The sequence below is a fragment of the Anser cygnoides genome, chromosome 10, assembly GCF_040182565.1.
Source record: "Anser cygnoides isolate HZ-2024a breed goose chromosome 10, Taihu_goose_T2T_genome, whole genome shotgun sequence".
Classification (NCBI taxonomy): domain Eukaryota; kingdom Metazoa; phylum Chordata; class Aves; order Anseriformes; family Anatidae; genus Anser; species Anser cygnoides.
The window spans coordinates 5,782,819-5,803,815 of record NC_089882.1 but is presented as its reverse complement, the minus strand read 5'-3'; the positions used below and the strand labels follow the sequence as shown (position 1 = coordinate 5,803,815).

General features: G+C 43.5%; 1 protein-coding gene across 3 annotated transcripts in view; it reads right to left on the bottom strand.

The window, feature by feature from the left end:
- LOC106035491 (contactin-3) overlaps positions 1-9,441 on the bottom strand; it is a 97,348-nt gene extending 87,907 nt beyond the window's left edge. For 2 of the 3 annotated variants that reach the window (XM_048071513.2, XM_048071525.2), the window contains exon 1: positions 8,894-9,441. The gene's annotated coding sequence lies outside the window, so the exon portion shown is untranslated. Of the gene's footprint in view, positions 1-7,503; positions 8,290-8,893 lie in introns of those variants that run through there. The other variant, XM_067003032.1, reaches the window with a different exon arrangement.
- Between the last annotated feature and the right edge of the window lie 11,556 nt (positions 9,442-20,997).

The window sequence follows — 20,997 nt, the reverse complement described above, 5'->3', positions numbered from 1 at the left end:
CTTTATTCAGAGGAGGTGCGAGTTGTTTAAAAATGTGAGCTTACGCACCCAAACAGATGCTATGGACCACACAGCTACAGAGCTCATATGAAGTGCTACAAGCTTTTGCACCTCAAGTTCTGTTCTTCCTCAGACTTCAACATTTTGAGGTTTCTGTTACAAGGATGCTTCTCCAGCAGCAATGCTGTCTTAACCTGTACCTCCTTATTCACCCAGACCAAGCAACAGTCAGAGTGATGCAGGTCAACTGAAGGGGTTATGGGATAGGTTCCTCGATCTTTTTTTTTGTCAACCTTAGCTGTTTCTTAACTATAACCTTTGAGTTAAGTTACTTATGCATCTCTAGTTTTTTTTTTTACTCATTATCCAAGAAAATCTCTTCCAAGCCAAGAAGGGATTAAACAATCTGTTCGTGAACGCATTTCCTTCCTTCCTGGCTGGCACGTTTGTTTTGTTTACTTTCCTCCTCCTCTTCTTCAAGCTTGAAATCTGCTTTTTATTCTGTAAAGCAATGACTGCACATAAAAGAAACTTAAAAACTTATGTCTTGTGCTTTGTTTGGAAGAGGCAAGAACTCCAACACACATGTAGCAAAGCTTTTTTTTTTTTTCCCTCCTCGCCTCAACTCATGAATTCTGCAAGTCTGTATCTCAAACTCATTTCTGCTGTAAACTCTTCCCCTTCTCCTTTTTCATATGAAAGCATCGTCTGCAACCTCCTGACCCCAGCAGCTTGCTTCAGAATTTAAGAGAAAAGAGGTAAAAAAAAAAACCCTAAAGATAAGATGTGAGAGCTGGAGACTGATGCATAACAAAGTATACCATATGGCTGATAAACATAAAAGCTCTCCCTGTTGGAGTTGTTTTAGTTTGTCTGTTTCAAATCAGGTTACAGAACAGATAAAAACAACAAAGAAATCAATTCGCTTTCTTCAAGCAAAGAATCAAACAAACGCTTCTCCATTTTAATGTTCTCAGGCTTCATCTCAAAAGTAAATAAAATAAAATAAGTCCCCGAAGATGGTTCAGCAAAGAGCCTGCGCATTTACCACGGCGCTGTCCCTGTCTCGGGGGGCTCCGGAGCCCCCCAGGCCACACGGGCAGGGAAGCACAGACATCCCACTGGGTAACTGGATTTATCTGAAGCACTATTACACAGACCAGAAGATTTAGCGAACCTCTACAGCCAATTTGCATGTTTCCAACATTTTTGCATATTTCAGTATTCAACATTTAAGGGCCTTTAAGTATTTATTCATATTTGCTCATTTGCGTCACCTTCTGAGCATTTAATTCATTCATAAAGTGACACAGATCTCTCCCCGTTTCCATTCATCCGTACTCCCTCCCACTCAGCAGTTACGCTCAAGTTAATGCTCAAGATCTCATTTTAAATAGCAAGTGCCACCCCGATTGTACCCCACTTTTACAGCAGCAGTCATCCAGCCCGTTCAACGTGTATCCACCTGACGAGCTGCACTGGTGTAATTCAACAATGGTCTCTGAAGATCCCAAACTACCTGACCCTTTTGGAGTTTTTCAGTGATGTAAGCTAAAGATGTTGGCCACAGATGAAAAGGCAAGGAACAAGCGCATTAAGCCCACTGATGTACTCTGTGCAGCTTTTAGCAGAACTTCCACAGAACTTGACCTTTTATCTAAGGGTTAAGCCACACATTAGCTACTAAAGCAACTATTTCTGCTCACAAACAGGAGACAGCCACGGGGGGCAGATCAAGGTAGAAATCTATCCTCCAGCTTAGCTCTTTATTCCCCTTCTTCTGCTCCAAGTTGATCAACTTATTACCAGCAGCCTTTAATGGGAAAGCACTGGGACCAACTTCGCATCTTTATCAGAAGGACTGACTTTATACCTCTGCTAATCTGATTTAAAGAAGAACTAAATAGCTTTTGCTTCCATTAAATTTTTCAGAGGCATTGCCCGGCAGCATTTGCCATTGATTTAAACCATTATATACAGCAGTGCACTTCATGAGATCCAGAGGTAGGAAAAGATACTTGGAAGAGAGATCTGATATTTATATTTTCCCACTGGCAGGATCAGCGGTCTCTGGGAAGGCTTCAATTCCCTGCATCTTGTGGCTTCAGCTTGATTGGAAGGACAGTTCCAGGACAGCACTTGGAAACCCCAGATAAATAACACCCATTACACTTCACAAGTCATTTTGCTAACAAATGATCCACTTTGCATATTCGCATGTAATCTCTTAACACAGAGATAAGTTACAAGATCCATCCTTTCCTTGTAGGCTATCCAAAGCAGACATTCATTTTCATACAGTCATCTTCACAGTCAAAAAACACGCTCAACGTATTTAGTCAACACGAGCAAAAATTAGGACAGATGGAAAGGAAAGAGCTGGAGCCAGCACTAGTATATTGCAAATGCCAGCTCATGTACAAAAACATTAGGAGTTTTCCTAAAAAGCCAGATGCAGACCTGAACAGTCCAGAAGCTGGGAGCACTGCCTGAAACGAGCACTTACCTAACAGGCATCTTTCAAAGGCAGCAAGGCTGCTTGCTTGTTTTAACTTCAATCAAGAGATTAAATAAATTCCCCTATAATGTAGCACGAATTTTCAGTGCGAAGCTTGCCTTTTGATAACTGTAAGGTGCTCTATTCTTAAATCCTAAGGGTAAAGAGAAACTTTACTAATATCATTAACAATCTCACTTTACGGGCCAGTGAAATGAATTCAGGGCAGGTTCACGTGACATAGAGAAATTGCTAAACTATTTCATGCAAATTTCAAGGGCAAGCATTTATGAAAACACGCCCTTGCAATTCAAAATGGCAACAACGGCCTACCCATCATCCGGGTACAGACTCTGCGGTAAAAACCAAACAGCACGCCATCAAAATGAAAAGACCCATTGCAGCTAAAACTCAGCTCTGCTCCTTACCCACAGGCTCAGCTCCATGCCAGCAGGTTCGAGCTCATGCCTTGAGACCGGGCACCCCACTCCAAGCCCGACTGGCAGCGGGCTCCTTTGGTCGCTCTCGGGGCTGGGAAGGCTGAAGGCTGCGGCGAAGCACAGCCCGCACAGGAGCGGCCTCCCTCCTGTTACCGTGCCCTTCATTTCTCCTTCTCGTGAGCCACGGTTGGCAGCACGAGCAGAACCGAAGAGCACCAGCTGCTCCTTCCAATGCGCTCCTGGTTTCTCTGCAACGATCCTTTCCTTCAGTACTGCACGTGACTACGTTTTAGAGGAGAGGCGATGGAAAACAGTGGCTGGAGGGACTTAACAGCCAAAGCACTGTTGGAGCAAAGCCCTCGACGCTGTCACTTATTTGAATGGAAATAAATGATAGAGCACTGAACTTTTTAATGAAGCTCTTTCTTAAAAGAGCTAGGTAAGCAACAATGGGAAGTGGCATAATATGACTCAGTTGCTTTACAATTGCTTTTACAAGAGAAATGCACACCACGGCCCCGACATCCTGCCCCACCTGTGATGAGGTTTGCTCCTGTCACCGGGGCTGAGCCCAGAGACACCCTCCTCCTCTGCTAACCATAAACATCCAGAAAGAAACATATGGCCAAATAAATATCCGCTAGCAGGAGGTAGGGAAGGTTCTTAACACAGCTCTCTTCAGTAACCGTGGAAATACCAGAAGAAATCCCACCTTCAGACCTGCAGTACTTTGATAACATGCAATAATTATCTGGATAATCATCACCCCACAGTCCTCATACTATTACATTTATAAATCATGCTGTTTTAAAATAGTTTTTAATAATTGCTGCAATTGATATTCTATTTAAAAATACCCTCTGGTCTTCTTGTAATGAACAATATAATTTCCTGCAACAAAATAGTTGACTGCAGACAGAGAACTCAATGGAACAGCCTTATAGATAAATATATTTAAAAAAAACAAAACTCGAAACATTGTAAAAAAACTTCCACACATGTAAAGCCTTTTCGTTTCATTATAATTTAAACCCCACACTGACAGAGATGTTAAATAACACACGATGCAGCAGCGGGCTTCACTCGCAGTCCTTTGGGCACACGCTGACCTGCCCTGTACTTGTAAGTGACAAAAAAGTTCCTATTTAAATGAAGAAAGTTATTTTTGTAAGCGCTGACATATAAGTCATGGGCTTTGGACACAAAGACTCACATTTCTGCAGAGGTAGGTTTTTTACCAACACAGCCCCATCACCCAGGTGAGTGTTGCACCCCTGCACCTGTGTACGCAAGATCAGACCCACCAAGGGTCACGCCCTGGCATTGCCACCAGCTGCCTCTAATCAGAAAACCCTTAGTTCCCTGACTCTGCACCTCCAGTAAGTGGCTGGGTAGCAAAGACGAGACCTTGTTTCTATCATTTAAGGAGCAGACCATCTTTGAGCTTTTTAATTGAAAGAGACCGGCAGGATAGAAGCATGTCTAGGTGACTGCATAAGCCTTACTTCAAGCCAGGATGAAATTAAACTATTTGGTTATATTCGGAAATTACAGCTTCTGTATGAAGCGTAAGAGCCTGATTTCACAGTTTCTCCATGCAAAATATCTCCACAATAGCATGGCATTAAAACAGTATTTTTCATCTCGCATCCTACTTTGAATTCCAAAAGAAGCCGATTTCAACAAATGAAGCGTCTTCAAAAGCGGAGATGCATGATTTTTCTGTAAATGAACTGTGAACATCAGTATGCTTGTAAGCTAAACAGAATTTATCATTCACTGACCTGCTCTGGATTGGATTAGACTGGATTGCTCCTTATGTAGTCAAGTAGTGCAAAACACGGAAAATGATTGTTCTGACCTCAGCACAGGCGAGAGGGACACTGGCCATGCTTTACATTAAGTCAGCTTGGGGAAAACTAGTTCATTTTCCTCACCAATTTACTCCAAATACAGGCTTACAGCTACAAACAGCTGCAATTTATTATATTTTAAATTTCATGAAAGACCAAAATATGTTGAGCAATAATACTGTTCAGAATTGTCAAGGCCTATTGAACCGCAACATACTCCCCAAATTGGGAATATGGCCCTGTGATTTCAGCAGAGCTAGAGGAATACTTTTTTTTTCTTATTATTATTAATATAAGTTAGTATGCTGAAGACAGGAATAAGGAGAAAAGCTTTTTTTTTTTTTAAATATAATTAATGGAGGGTGGGCCCCCTACAGCTCAGCTTAAATGAAAATGGCAGAGTAACCTGGATTTAGCCGTGGATTTTCAATAAAACTCAAACTGTTAAACTACAGTAACATTCAAGAATTTTCTTTGTTGTAATTGAATGTTTAAGCGTGCGTTTTCCTAAGTAATAACCTCAAAACTGCCCTCTGCCCATCACCGAACCTCACCAGAAAGAAAAGTCACTTAAATGAAGAGGAAAACAACCCCCACGGCATTTTTGCAGTTATTCACCTGCCTGCGTGCGCACATCTAAAGCCACATTGCCATTGAGCTGCGCTCCGATGGTGAGAGATCCCAATTTTTTTGCAGTGTTGGGGTTCAGCTACAAGACAACTTCCAGACAACGCAAAGAAGGTAACATGACAGCTCAGGAAAAATGAGAATTCAGCCAACCATTTAATTTCAGAAGCATAGTCTTCAAAACCATAAGCGTCAACTTGACTATCCGATGATAACACCTAATATTTCCAGAAAATAAACCTAACCTATTGCTTTGAAAGTACCTCAAAGCAAACCAGATAGTTATGCTGTGAACTTGCACCTCAATGCATGAAACTCACTGAACTATTTCACTGATTTTAAGGAATAATATTATACTTTCTTACATTAAAAGAGTGCTACTTCAGAAGTATGAAACTAATGTCTCTTTCAAATAATACCACTGCTGTATAATTTATGAGCTAACTTCTAATGTCTTTTCTGAGCCCAGATTTCAATATGCATATTTTAGCTTGACACAAAAAGACAACTATCTGCATTATTTCACCAACAGCTGCCACCACCTTTCTTGCTTCATTCAACCAAGAACAAGACTAAGAATCCATAAGAATTTTTTGAACTTCTGCCACTTGCTTTCAGTCTGTATTAGGACCTCTTTTCTTTGCGTTACACAGCATGCTAAAAATCCACATACAGTACAGTTTCAGTTGACTGCAGTCAAATCATTGTTTCCCCTCCATTTTAGTTATCCAAACCCTCCTGGATAGATTTCTATTGCAAAGGCCATCCAACTACCACCATCAGCTTGGAGCTGATTTTCAACTGTGTCAGAGGCACAAGAAGGTATCGCCAATGATTCTTTAAATTTCTCCTCTAACGTCTCCTACACCACATGCTATAAAATCTGGATATCCAAATCTGCATGGAGAAGCTAGGGCTGTGACTTTAAATAGCTTCGCTAAATGAAAGGTGAAGATGTTAGCGCAAGAGAAGACTGCAGCTCTATCAGGTTCATGTTTCTGCATTTTAATTGTTTTTAATTGGTATAATCACCGGCTGATCTTTCCCTATTTTGGCTGCAAGAGGCTGCCTCTGAGGGAAATTTAAGTTGGAGAGCTGCAAAAAAGACCTGGAAAAGGACTTACTGTCACTGCAGATGTTTCATTAAGGATGCAGCAACAGTGCAATTGTTTTGGAACATGAGCATCAAAACAAGCCTTCTGCTCCTTCATTTCCAGAGACAGAGCATGCCACGGAAACTATCCTGAAGAACCAAGACAGTTAAGTTTCTGAACTTCTTGAAACAAAAGCTGATTTCAAAGTGTCTTGCCACTTAGCCCACCTTGACACCACCCATGTACAACACAGGCTTAAGCAACGCATTCATCACAACCATCTCTTGAAGAAATCAGATCCTGTACAGTCACCTGTGATTTTAGTAGCGTTCAGCTGGAATTCATTCATGTTTGCATCTTAGTCAACTGTAATCCAGTGTTCACTGATTTCTAAATATGAACTGGAAGACTACATATTTGATATCAGAACAAGACAGATGTAGGTGACAAAGTCAGCACCAAGGAGGATGAAAACTAAAACACAAACTTTATTGATGAACAGACTACCCATGTTTCCCAATTTCTACTCAATCTTGCAATTATTTCTTAATTCAACCAAAGTCTTTTTTGTACCCAAGAAGCATACTCAGCACTAGCTGCAGTCATTCCTCAGCACTAATAACTTCTTCCCTCTCTCAGCAGGCTTTCTGGCTTCTCACAGATAACAGCAGCACGTAACATTTGTTTTTCTTTGTTCCAGAATAGTGAAAAATCTTGTTTCCGGATAGCAGTTCAAGTATAACATTTGTGGTATCAAAATAGCCCCTGATCATCAATTTCATTCCTATAAGACTATAGGCTTATGCCACTTGTAAGAATCAGTCTCCACCACAAAGGAACAAAACAAAAATCAATCCAGTTTGCAGGAGCTCCAGGCACTGGAGACCCTGAAGCGTGATCTGGAGCAGGACTCCACCAGCCCACCCAAACCCCCATCTTCTACCAGCAGCTCCCTCCAGCCTTCCCACCACACGGACCCGAACCCAGCCTACCTCCAGCCACCAGCAGGTTACGCCAGATGCACGGGTTCCACTCAAGCATTAATTAAGTAACTGCTGCGTGTTGCCAGAGCCTTAAGATACACGGAGTTATGATCTCATCTCGCTTCCCCTGACACCCACGGTGCTGAGCTGCAGGCTCCTTTGGCAGCTCCTCCCCGCCGCTCTGTTCGTTAGGGGAGCACCCACAAACCCAAGGCTGGACCAAGGCAGCCAGCACCATCCTGCACGTCCTCAGCCCTGAGAGCACAGCTGTGGCCGTGAGTTACACCTCCTCTCTCCTAACAGAGCAGAAAACACTGATGCTTTCGGCTCAGAAAGCCCACAGCCTGTTCCCAGCACAAGGCAATGCTGAGAGCGAGAACACGGAGGAGCAGAAATACTACAAAGCCTGTAGGTGACTGATGAGCAAGGGAAGCGACTGTGCGCGGGGAAACAGAGAGCCTGCAGCCCAGAAGAAGCACAGGACAAAACGCACCTTTAAATTGCAGTCCCCCCATCTGATTGGCAGCATTTTTGGTATGAATTGTATGCATTTACTACACTGTTCTCCCCCCGATGCTCTCATAAATTCCTTTGCTAGTTAATTACGGGAAGTCTCTTGCATAGCAAATAACATGCTAGGAATAACTGACGCACATGGAGTAGCAACATGCATTTAACTCTTAAAAGTTAGCTCAGCATTGCCATTAATTTCAGTATCTTGTTCACAACTTCCCACGTATATTTAAAAAAGCAAAGAGCATATCACCGGACAAACTCAGCATGCAGCTTAAGCTATACTTCAAGTTCCTCTTGCAAAATACAGCTGTCTGTAGTTTAAAGAGTTTACTGGTCTTTGTAAGATTTTTTTTTTTTTTGGCACTTCATAATAAAAATAACTCCTCTTGGGTCAAGTAAACACTTTGAAGACAGCTGAAATCCGTACGGCACACACACAAAATAATTGCCGTGTCATTAGCAAGGTAATCAAGGCTGCACCCAAAGCTGTGGCTGGACCGTTTCCCACCTGGGCTGACCGCTCTCAGCGGTGCGCAATACAGCAAGGACGGGGCTTGGGTTAATCCCAGCCTGGCACCGCGTTTGGTGGCAACAAGGTCACCCAGCAGCGACCCCGGGGACACCGGCAGCGGGCACCCCAGGGCGGTACGACCCCAACAGCACCCACGGAGCTCCGGAGGGGCAGCGGCTCCCGGGGGGCTCAGCCGGCAGGGGGGCAGCCCGGGGCCAGCCCGCAGCCACCGCCGCAGGAACTTGGCGTGGAGCACGGCACGGCAGGGCCCTGCTCCTGCCGGATGGAAAAGTTCTCCGGCCGAAGCCCAAGGGTGCCCGAACAGCGGCAGCCCGGTTGCTTTTAGCCCAACGCGCCAGCGTGTGCACTGACCTCGGAGCGGCTCGCGTACTCTCGTCGGTGTGTTTCGGGCTGGCATCGGCAGAAGCAAAGCCGGAGAAGCGCAGTTTAGAGCCGCAATCCCTCCGGCCGGGGTTAGCGGCTCCGGGTGCAAGAGGCACGAACGCCCCGGGTGGTCCCGGCAGCGGCTCGCAGCTCCCGGGGAGCGGAGGGCGCCCGCCGAGGGGCTGCCCCCAGGCGCTCGCTGCCCTCCGTGCGAGCCTCCCCAACTTTGTTCCGCCAAGTTACAGCCGCCCTCTCGCCTTCCCTTCCCTCCCGTCCCCTCAGCCCGGCCACGGAGCCACACAGCCGTCGCCCTCCCCGCCGCGATCCTGCGGCTCCCGCAGCGCCCGGCGCCTCGGCTGGGGCGGTGAACGGGGCGGAGCGGGGCGGGCACGGCCACGGCTCCCCGCCCACCGCCACCGGGCTCCTGGGCCTGAGGGGAGGCGGACCCCGGGCAGGGCGAGGTGGACCTGGGACAGCAGGAGACGTTGTGAGGGGGGCAGAAAGGCAGCGGTGCCAAAATGGAGCCGGGTCGTGGCAGGAGGGTTGTATGAGGGCTTGGCTGCCTTCAGCCCGGGCAGCGGGCACGGCTCCTCCCGCAGCCGCCTCTCCCCCCGCAGCTTTGCTGCGCCTCAGGCAGGGTGGTTACGAAGGAGGTTGATACAGGAGCTTAAATAAAAAACTTCATCTAATTTCTGGGCTGGGAGCCCAGGCAAAGAATCAGGTTCGTGTAGGTCTCTGTGCAGGAGCCGGATGGAGATTTTATTGAGTCTGGCTCCAGCTGATCGCGGTGTTATAGCTGTGTTGCTGTAATTAAGCCTGAGCAGAATTCCTATCAGCCCCTTGTTTTAGCAGGTTACGCAACAGCACTAAGTTCCCCAGAACCTCTGTTACCTTCCAGGATCCCAACACAGGGTGAGGTCCACCATGCGGTTGGCCTCCATGGCGGCCTGGAAGAAGCTGCAAGACCACAGCAAGGCTGCTGGGTGTGAGGGACGGGAAGGGCTCGGCCTCCTAGGCAGGGTGGCGATACATGGCCCTCTGGTTGTCCAGAGGAAGGACAAGAAGAAAACGTAGCTTCTTCAACAGCTGGGATTTACGTTTGTTTGCCCCTCTGTTTGCCCGTAAGGTGAAACATTGAAGTGTGCTAACTGGGAGACAGTGGCCTCATGTCTGGGACAAGGACGAGCTAGACAAAGCGTCTGCTGGGCCAGGCTGCTGGGGAGCCCTCTCTGGGGGGACCTGAGGAGACCATCTTTGCCCTTCTGCCAGTGCAGGAGCCTATAATTAGGTCACGTCCAGCAATGAAACGCAGCCACTCCTGTAAAGAAATATGTAGTTGGTCTGAGGAAGGGATGTTGAAAAATAATTTATCTCGAAAACACTACAAAATGCATTTTTAATTGGCAGAGCACAATCACAAAGGACTCATAGAGATGATGCAGTAAATGTGATTTAACGAGCTACCGTTCACAAGCTGAGCACCAAGTCTCAGACTAACACGGTTCAGCTCAGCATTGGCACCGAGCAGGAGCACGTACTCGGTCTGGTACCATATGTCAGCTGACGGATTAAAGTACGGAAACTCCACCTCATGTCTGAAACACCACTTGGGGTTTTGCCTAGAATATTTCCTTTTTTATATATTATTATTATTACACAAAGTTTCATCACAGGATGAGGGCCGAGCCTTAGCTTTCCAGCACACCCTAGCGCAGGTAGCACCACAGTGGCCGTGGTCACCTCCCTGGTGCGTTGACTGAACATGGACCTGGAAGCAGAGCCTGAAATGCCGGAGGTAGGCCTCTGCAGATCCAGCTTCCTCAGAGGTCTCCTGTGAATGTATTCACTACACCGATTCACTTGGCTTTCTGAGATCTGACAAGGTCTCGGCCCTGAAGCATGGTTCTCAACTCAGAAATATTAGTTTTAGCTGTGCCAGACACCAGCACAGGAAGGCTGGCCAGTATTTTTATGCTTGACTGACCACAGTCGTCGTTAAAACTTGGAGAATGCAGTTTGCCTTGCCCAGTGTCCTTGTCCACCTCCAACCCAGCCCCACATTTTGACTGCCTTGGCCTACTAATATATATATATATTTCAGTTTCAGTATTTATTTAAATAAAGGACTTCAAATCCCTATCATGGGTACCAATATATATAGAAGATGCAGGTTTCTTGAAGCTTGCCAGACAGGCACTTTGAGTGATTGTGAGGTCAAAGAGATAACTCTAACCTTTGGGAATACAAGTAAAAGAGGAAATAAAGCACTCTTTCTCTCACTTATTTTGTAGTATTTGAAATAGTCATTTAGTAAGTATTTTTTCCTATATTAAACGTTTCATGAAACACTGCAAACTTGCAATATCACCGTATACTTAGTGAGGATAATCAATTTGCAGCCATTAAACTCTCTGAGGCTAGATGGCATGTTTTCACACAGCACCTGATACTATGGTACCCTTCTGCCATCTGGGTCTTCTGGACGCTGCTGTAATATAAGTGTTCAATAATAACAACTTAATTGAATGTCTCACGCTACTTCTAGCCTAATGATTTCTTCTCATTTCCACTTGTCATTCAAACATCACTGTCAGCATGTCTCAAATTATATGAGAAGAACAGGGATGCTTCTGCTGTAGTGTTATCTAATTAATGCTTCCTAAGGATTAAAGTGAGGAAAAAAAAAAACCACTTTAATTTATGAGCATGGCATGGGTATAAGCAGATAAATGAATATGATATTTAAGTAAATCAGCTAAGAAAGTTCCCTATTAATAATTAATAATCTACTTGGAAGACCCAACTTAACCGTCTCCATCCTGGTGTCAGTTGGCACAGAGGAGAACCACCAGCTGAGCACCCCTGCTCCCCCTGGCTGCACCCCACACACCGCTCTCTGCCACTGCTGTAGTTGCTGTGTCTACTTTCAAGTAGTGCCTTCTCACCATGTTCACGTGCTTTCAGCACATGGGTTGCCTATATAACTGTTTTGTGCACTGCTGTTGTCTGCTGTCTGCTTTGACAACCGATATTTTTTTCCAAGTTTTTGATGGGAATTTAGCCACCAGTAACAAGTAGGCTCAGATCCACCATAATTTCCTCCAGAAAAAAAAAAGAAAAAAATCAATCATACCTTGTCTCCTAGACGTTTTCATTTTCAAAGACTCTTATCCACTGGCAGAAACACCAACTAATTCACCTCAAGCTTAAACTGAACTTGTTTTGCAAAAGACCTCAAGGATGTTGTCAACATGGGATGTATAGTCAACATGATTTGATGGACCATTGCTCTGGTCTTACCACTGACCAGAATCACCACTGTCTCTTTCTTTGGAGGCAGATAAATCAATTCCTTGAGTCTGAAATGACTACCAGACAATAGAATATTATTAAAAAAAAAAAAAAAAGTTGAAAATTTAGTTTTCTGTCTTTCTTGGTATAAGGGTTATTTTAACCTTCATTTTCCAAACACACTTTCAGGCATAGCAATGTCAGTAATCAAAATATATAGACAAAATTATATGATGCTTTGGGTGCAGTTAAAGGCATATGAAATCTGCTTTTTCCAGCGGTACTTATGGGACCTTGTTTAAAAATACATGTTTAAGGTAAATCCAATCATTCTAATTTTTAAATGCTTCTCTTCTTAAGCCAACATTGATATCAATTTACCTGAGGCCTTGCTCTGCAGGCACAGTTAATGGATTATGCATTTTTTCAAGGCCAAGGTCAAATGTAGTAACTAGATGGTATTTTGCATGGGTACATCACAAGATAATCTGCCAGTTCCTCGAGGCACAGGGAGGCTCCCTGTTGTGGCAGTGACGGGTGATAAGCGGCATTCTCTCGTGTCCTTGCTCCCGTCATTTCGCAGCGTTGGTGTGGCTAACACTGACATCAGCATCAGACACGCTCCCCATGCCCATGGCCATCCGTATTTTATCACCGTTTTGTATAATCCTGCTGTCCACAGGTCTAGGAGGCGTTGTGATAAAAAGGAGTGTTTTTAGAAGCATCCAGCAGCAGTCTAGCCCAATTTCACTGAAGTCAATGGTAACACTTATTTTGGCATCAAATGCAATTGATCAAATCACCAGTATCTTAAAAATTCCATTTCACTGTCACCATGAGCTCCCGCTTGTGCTAATAAAAGCAGAGCGCAACTGGTGTTTGGAGCAGCAGGGGGAAAGACTGGGAGGAGGAGGCTAACGAGAGGCCCTGTCTGCATTGAGGAAATTAATTATGTGACGGGATTAAACGGCAGCACTGAAAGCCTCACTTTGTCCTGACGCAGGCTATATGCATTAAAGGTTTACGCTGGTGTAATAACTAGAGCGATGTTGTTATATGGATGCAAATTTCCTTAATGCGGCCAGAACCTAGATCAGACCACAGTGACTAATACAAAACTGATAAAAGAAAGTGAATTATGTGTTATTGTACTGGAGAGCATGAGACAGAAAGAAAATGGTAATAGGAAGGTTAAGTGCCCTCTGAGTGCAAACTGATATACAATATCTTGAAATCACAGAGAGAGAAAATTAAAATGGTGAAATGATTTCACATATAGGTGGACGGAGGCATAAAAGCAATCTATGAATTATGGGAGGGAGAAATGTGTGAGAGCATGATATTTTCAGATGTACAGGCTTTTTCCCATTAGAAATGAATAAGTGATTGAAGGCAAATTCCAATAAAGAGGCAATTTTAGTTTTGTTTTTAGTTCAGGTTTCTGTTGTCTCTGGTTTTGTGTCACTGAAATATTTGTATATTAATAGATACTCATTTTAATAGCATTACAGTAATCTGAACATCTGCAGCTACTAGGCATTAAAATATAGTTACTTCCCTATATATCAAGTTATTTTCACTGTACTGTTGCCTGATTTTTTGATCTATTAAAATGCAATGGATCCGTTCTTATCTTTATGTACTAACTGGCAACCTTGAGCTGAAATGCTACGCAGAAACAAGCCTGATGCCTGGAGGCCTGGCTAGCAAGTCAGCAGAAGGCAAAGACATTTTATGGCTGTCCTAACAGCTTAAGGACAGGCTGTGTAACTTTCCTAATCAAATAGAATTAAATACAAAATTATATTCCCACAACCCCTGCCATCCTTTGTTCAAACAAATTGCCTGATGTACTGTTCAACAGTTTACTAAATATAGAACATGCTCTAAATTAGATGTTTTAATTTTACCAGGAATGCAGCAGAGTTCATTGGGGAAGTCAGATGTTTTGTTCACCGAGTCCCAAGGAGCTCCCACACCCAGAGCTTAAATGCATCCAAACACCACTCTGAGTCTGCTGTTAAGGGCTGGGAGACAGAAACCAAAACAGAGGCAGCCAATGCCAGTAAAAATGTGGTTAGTAAATTTTTGAGCAGCAAAGAAATACTCCCTAAAAGCATTTGGAAATGTGATCGTGCCGGGGGAATGAAGGAAACAGTTGGCTGCTCCTCCTTCCCTTCTTAGTGTGACAGTGATTTGTCGTTATACTCAACAGAACTTCAAAGGATAGATATTTGTAAAGTTAGCTCTGTAATGGACAATATTTATTTCTAATGTAAAGCTGAATTGTAGTCACCCCCAAAGCTTCCAGTTCCAGATGGGAAATTCAAGGCAGTCGCCGTGCCACCCAAATACAAGGAAATGCTTTCAGCATCGCACCCATCAGCTGATATTTCTTATTTCTTGTGTGCGTCCTCCATGCAACCATGGAGTGGTGCTCCAGCAGTGTACTTCTGTACGTAGAACTTTAAAATCATCTGACTTTTCAAATTTTAATATGATGATGTAGGTTCAGGTTTTAATACCATGCAGTTTCATTCATGAGTTAGCGCAGGCATCCCAAACATAAGGGTAAGGGCACTTAATCCTAAACTTTGTCAGCAGGATCAGATGCAGGCAGGTAAAAACACAAACATAAATAATGCTGACCTCTGAAAAAATAAAACAAAAGGAGAAACGGCATACCTGAATGACAAACAAGATGAAAAAGTGTCCAAAGAACTTCAGTTCAGTGAAGTACTTCAGTCAGTATCTACGTTCGTTGTTATGAAAACATACACTTTAATTCCTGTCTTGCTCTAGAATACTTTCCTAAATCAGTACTGATAATTTTGAAGTCTATAAATACCCTGATGAGAAGGCTCCTCATCTGTAATGAATACAAATGTCTCCGTGCAAGTGCGCTTCAAACAGAAACAATAAGGAAAATAGTGTATTAATGACCTCCAACCAAAATGTTATTGCGTCTCAGCGTGAGGGTAGTTTTGGACTTTAACATACTGAAAGCAAATTTAAAAATCCTTAGAAAATTCTAAAATAAAAAGGAAGAGTCTGAGAGTATTGAAGTTGCTAAGGTTTTTGTCTAGCAGTCCCAAACAAATTATGGGAATTGCATTAGAAATATGTAAGGATGACATTGCCATCCAACCAGCACACCTCCAAATACGAATGGAAATGAAACCCTTAAATTAGCATTTGCGTATACCTATTTTAAACTTAGTGTCATTTTTCACATGGGTAATATCTACGACTACAATGTCCAACAATTGCAGTTTCCAGTTGACTTTATACTTAATCACCCAAAGTCATGAAGTTGTGTTTGCACGGTGTCACTGCACCGATAAAGAGCGGTCCAGGAGGGAAGAAGTCCCCAGCCGGCTGTTTCTCATTGTTTTCAAGCTAATGTTTGGAAAGTCCTTGTAGCTCTACCTTGTAGAGACACCCGATTTGAAGACTGAGAGGGATTTGGAGATGTTGGAACACTTATTAAGGATGCAATTGCTAACTCTAACCTATTCTACTGCTCAATTTAGTTACACAGAACATTGTAAGAGGAACTGCAGGCACTAGAAAATCTGCTTTTCAGCTGCAGCACATCAGCAAAAATGAGTGACAAGACAAAAAGAATCAGTTTTAAATTATGAAGGGAAGAGGTTCACAAACTCAGAAATTACTTTGAAAAGTTTGCAGAGTCCCTGCTAAGGCTAGCAGTTTTCTAGTACACGCATTGCTCACTCTCCACCGATATATTATTCTTATTATCCCTTCTAAGCTCACTGCAGAGCCAGGGGTCTCTGACTCAGTTCCTGGCATCGTGCTGAATGGTTCGGCCAGCACCTTTCTCAGCATGGGTTGGTGGGGTCTTGGCACTTTTAGCTGTGTTGATCCTTCCTGTGACTTTGTCACAAACAATGACTCAAGCCACGGTTTCCCATGTTCTTTAATAATTTTGCCAAAGTTTTTGACACCGATGTGGTGATGACATCTCTAACTTCAGGGTTAGAATAAATCCTATATTAGGCTTTCTGTGCACTGAAATCTTGCACATAGTTATCTTCAAAAATTGGCAGACATTGCTCAGAAAGTAGAGGAAAATAAGTTCCTGCTTTTTTTTTTCCCCTGTATTTTTTAAAAACTTTTTCCTAATAGGTACTCTTTCTGTTAATTAATTGTTCCTTTACAATTTTAGGTAAGCCGTTCATCTATTGAATTGAGGATTTGTCAAAGCCCTTCCAAAAATAAGCACTGGAATGAGACTACCACGAGATATGCATAAAACGTAGAACTGTTCTTTTGTCATTTTCAAGCCCATGGTTTTAACTCCTCTCTCATTCCCATTACATGGATGTCAGATGGAATAATACAACAAAAAATTAGCCCAAGAACTGATTTCCCATGACAGATTTTTTTTTAATAAAGTTTGCCAAATTTATGTATGAAATTTGAATACAAAAATCCCAGACTTTCTAATTCCTAGTATTTACAAGCAGCTAATTCGTGTTTTATGGTTTCAGACTAATATTGTTTTTATTCTAATCAGTGCACTACTGTATCTTTATCCTTCTTTCTTTTAATCCCATTGGCCTAAACATTGCTTTATGCTGGTGAACTGCAGAAACACCCAAACACTCTTGAAGTTCTAGCATACAAAATCATTTAAATAACCTTTTTCTTTCCTATTAGCAGTTGCTGATAATGCAGTCAAACTCCACTAAGTGTTCATTACTGAAAAATAGATGTGTATTTTACTTTTTTATGAATTTTTATATTGCCTTTAGTATGGTACACTGCATATGAAATACATGTGATTTAAACAGTTGTGCCCTCTACTGGCATAAAAGAAATAATGAAAAATGAAAAAGAAATACCTTTCCAGATGTATTGAAAGAGTGCCAAAACCAACTTTTTTTTTTTAATTGTTATTATTATTTATTATCTTTGGTGGACTATGCTTTAGTCACATTTGAAGGCTGTGTTATTTTCAGCATGAAACATAAGTAGACTAATTACTTAAGAAATTTTAAGTATAAAAAGGACTATTTACAGTGTTAAGGCAATATAAAATGGCCCTGTCATAGATGAACGTAATAGTGTGGACGGTATGTTAATGGAGTTGCAAATAACTGTTTTTAATTAAACTTTTAAGGAGCTATACTATCAGCTAGAGAGCAGGAGAACAAAGCTGTATGACAAAATCCTTTACAAAGGTCATGAAACTTTGGAGTATTCAACTGTTTAAAAGAAAGTCTGTAGGAGTTGATGCATAATGTGCAGTCGAATGTAGAATTTCATGTAATACAGGAGAATTAGGACCTCACCCTCTGCAAATGCTTCTAGCCAACCCTTCACCTTCCATTTAAAAGAAAGCTTATAATTTTCTGTCCTATCCCCCACTATTGAAGTTGTCAATTGGCATTACACTTGAATAACAAAGAAACAAAAACATACCCTTTGGTAAGAAACTTGCGTTCTGCAACTTCCCAGCGTGGGCAGGATTAGTCACAGATACTAATTGAAATACTAATTGACATATTTATACCATCATATAAAATCCATTCAACACAGCGGCAATAACATTCTTATCTAAAATAGCTGTAGCATCCAGGTGGGAAGCGGCGACAGCCTGCAAGTCTGCTCCACGCTTTTCCTTTAGCCCAGTGGGAAAACAGATCGTTTCAGGTTCCTTGGTTTTTGCCTTTTATAAAATGTGGTGGCTACAGACTACAGATTAAATGGATATCAGACTACATTGATCAGAGAGGAAGAAAAATAATTACCTTCCGGAAAACTTAATAATCAGCAGTCGAAGAGGCCAACATATTCTTGCCCCTTGTTTTGGCTTCAACGTTGTCCCTCTCCAGTAGAAAGAAAGTTTATTTACCAGTGGAAGGAAAATCATTAATCACAGAATTAAGTTATAATGTAACTGGCTTTATTCGTAAATAACTGAATTTGGAAATAGGGTAGGTACGAATAGCATGGGGTCAGCCTTTCAGGAATCTCAGTCCACTATTAAGCACTTCGTTGCCAGACAAAACTACACCACGAAAACGAACTGTAATCATACACTGAAGCAAAGGGTAGACTTGTGCTTACAACACAATTCTTTTTGCTGACTTCTCTGCACAGAACCGAGTTATAATAAAAGTAAATATTAGTATTTCAGGCAGGACTATTGCTTTGAATTGCTATGCATTTCAAACATATTTGAGCTTTATTGCAAATTCTGTTTTGGACAAAGAAAAAAAGAATCCTTTAATATTCCAGGTTAAGGGCTATTTAAAATCTACTATGAACCTTTGCTGAATCAGTGGAAAACAGAAAGTTATTTTAATGTATCAAATGATTCTGTCATGCGCAAAACGCAGTTCCACTGCCATGAAGCTCAAATATGCTGAAAAGGAAAGATGCAGCAGCATGTGTGGGTAAAGGAAAGGAAAATGGCCCCGAGGAGAAAAAAGGAGGGCCGGGCAGATGGAAACGCAACCAGAGAGGCAGGTGGAGGGATCTGAAATGCTGCGGGAGGGACACCTTATGTTTTGCACGAAACCACAGGGGAAGTTTAACTGGGATGAAAAAAAGGAGAAAGGGTTGAAATAGTTATAGTAGGCACAGAAAACCACTGGGACTGTGCAGCTGAAAACCCAGTAAGCCCACATTCAGCAGTGGTGGAGAAGAAGGAGAGGCAGCGAAGAGGGACTCTTGTTCAAACGCCACGAGGAATTGGGTGCTGCCAGGTCTAACGTGCCCGCGCAGCCCTCGCTTGGAGCACCAGCCATCTCCTGGGTGCTGGCGGTGAGCACCGCAGTGACACACGCATTAAGCTCAAGACAAGTGAATGTTCTTAGACTCTGAGAGCAGGGGTCTGTCACTGCTCAGGGTGCTTCGTAAATCAGGCAGGCCCAACAGCAGCGCTGGGGAAGCGTGGCCTGCCACAACACGCGTCTCTCCCACACTGGGGACATCAAGAGATGACGCCAGGATGGTGCTGGTGTGACCGTCTCTACCCCTGAGCCCTGAAACCCCACATACTCCCCATCTGCAGGCAGCTTTTGCAGGCAGCTTCACTCCTTGCTGTTGCAATGAGCTGCACAGGACAGTACGGACCGAGTGGGCTCCAACTTGTTAATTGTTTAAAACAATTACCCAGTGTTCCTGGGCCTTCAGGCACCTTGGTTGTGCGTTGTGGCTAATTAGAGTCTCATACATATTCATGTCCCCTTGCCCACATGCTGAGCACTGCTTCCCCAGCCCTGCTCAGCTGATGCCCAGCCCACTGTAGGCACAAGGCATTCCCTTCCCTTTCACATTTCATCAAAATCAAACATTTCCTGTGGCTGTAACTCATGTAACAGCAATGCTGAAAAAGCACATCTGAGAGGGAAGTGCTAAACTGGCCCGGGCAACCCTCTCTCATGCGTCATACATCGAGAGAGACCATGCTGGATCCTTCCCTCTGCAGTCCTCTGGCTCAGTAAATTAACCACGGTGCTTTTCTCAGCCCAGCTTGATCACAGACGCATCTCACTTCCATCAGCCCATAGGACCACCCATGAGATGAATCCTCTTTCCCTGTCTCCTGAATAATTTGCCATGATGTTAAGTTGCACTGAGTGAAGCTGCAGCTGCACCACCTCCACCAGCCGGGCTCACGTGGCCGCTGAGGGCAGTGCTGGGCTGTGCCGAGGGTACTCAGCTCCCTCGGGAAGCCCAGATGAACCTGAAACCTGGCCAGCCATCCCAGAACCCCTCTTGGGACCACATAAATCCACAGGATGAACGCAGACTCAGTGGTTATGATGGCCTGAACAGCCTGTTGCACTGACCTGGTGCCTTGGGTGAGCCTCAAAGTGCCTGGGGCCCCACGGCAAGAGCCTGCAAAGCAGCACAGCACCTTCTGGGAGGTTGTAATCCATGACGAGCAAGACTTGATCTCTCAACAACTTAAATTAGCTACTCTGCTATCTGCTGCTGGCTTTCTCCCTCTTTTGTCTGGCTCCTGTTTTTATAATTTTTTTTTTCCCTTTCTGTTGCTACAATCGTGCCTGTTATGGGAACTCCACTGAAGAGAAAAATAAACGGATCACTGTTTGATATTGTGCTTTGTTTGGAAGTTTGTCTCCCTTTCTTCTTCCATTGCATCAATATTAACATGTTGATTCATAAGCAAAATAAATAAAGTCTATAAATACGTTCCTTTTTAAAAATCATGAAACCTCAAAGTTATGGTTCCCACAGCAACTGCACGATGTGCACATACGTTAAGGCAGGGATATTACCACCAAAGGCAGCAATCAAATATGCATGAGGGAGTTGCATGACTGACACTTGGAGGACTGTGCAAGTCTGAAATCCCCGAGCCACGAAGCATCTTGGCTCTGTCCGTGTGTCGGGCAGAAAAGATCTGTCCTCATGGGCACCATGGAGCTTGACCCTGCCACGTGCAGAAGCGCTTATGGGAGCAGGGGGTGGCAGTACCTGCGCTATTGAACCACGCTGGTCTCAAAGTGAAGTCACTCTGGAGCTAAAGGTGCTCTGGATAAAACAATTACTGTTAATTAGCTGAAATGTACAACCAGAAGGTGTCATAACAACCAAAGCATTATGAAAGAACTCATTGTTCACAGTCCTGACTGTTCACAAATCGTGTGAGCGAATTCCTCGCAGTTTGATCGAACAGGAATGAAGAGTGGTCTGTACCTTGCTGGAGATGCTCATGTCATCTATTCGCCCTGTTGTTTACAATCCATGGGATGGTTTCGTCAGATGGAAGGATGCTCAGCATCCTGCTTTCTGGAGCT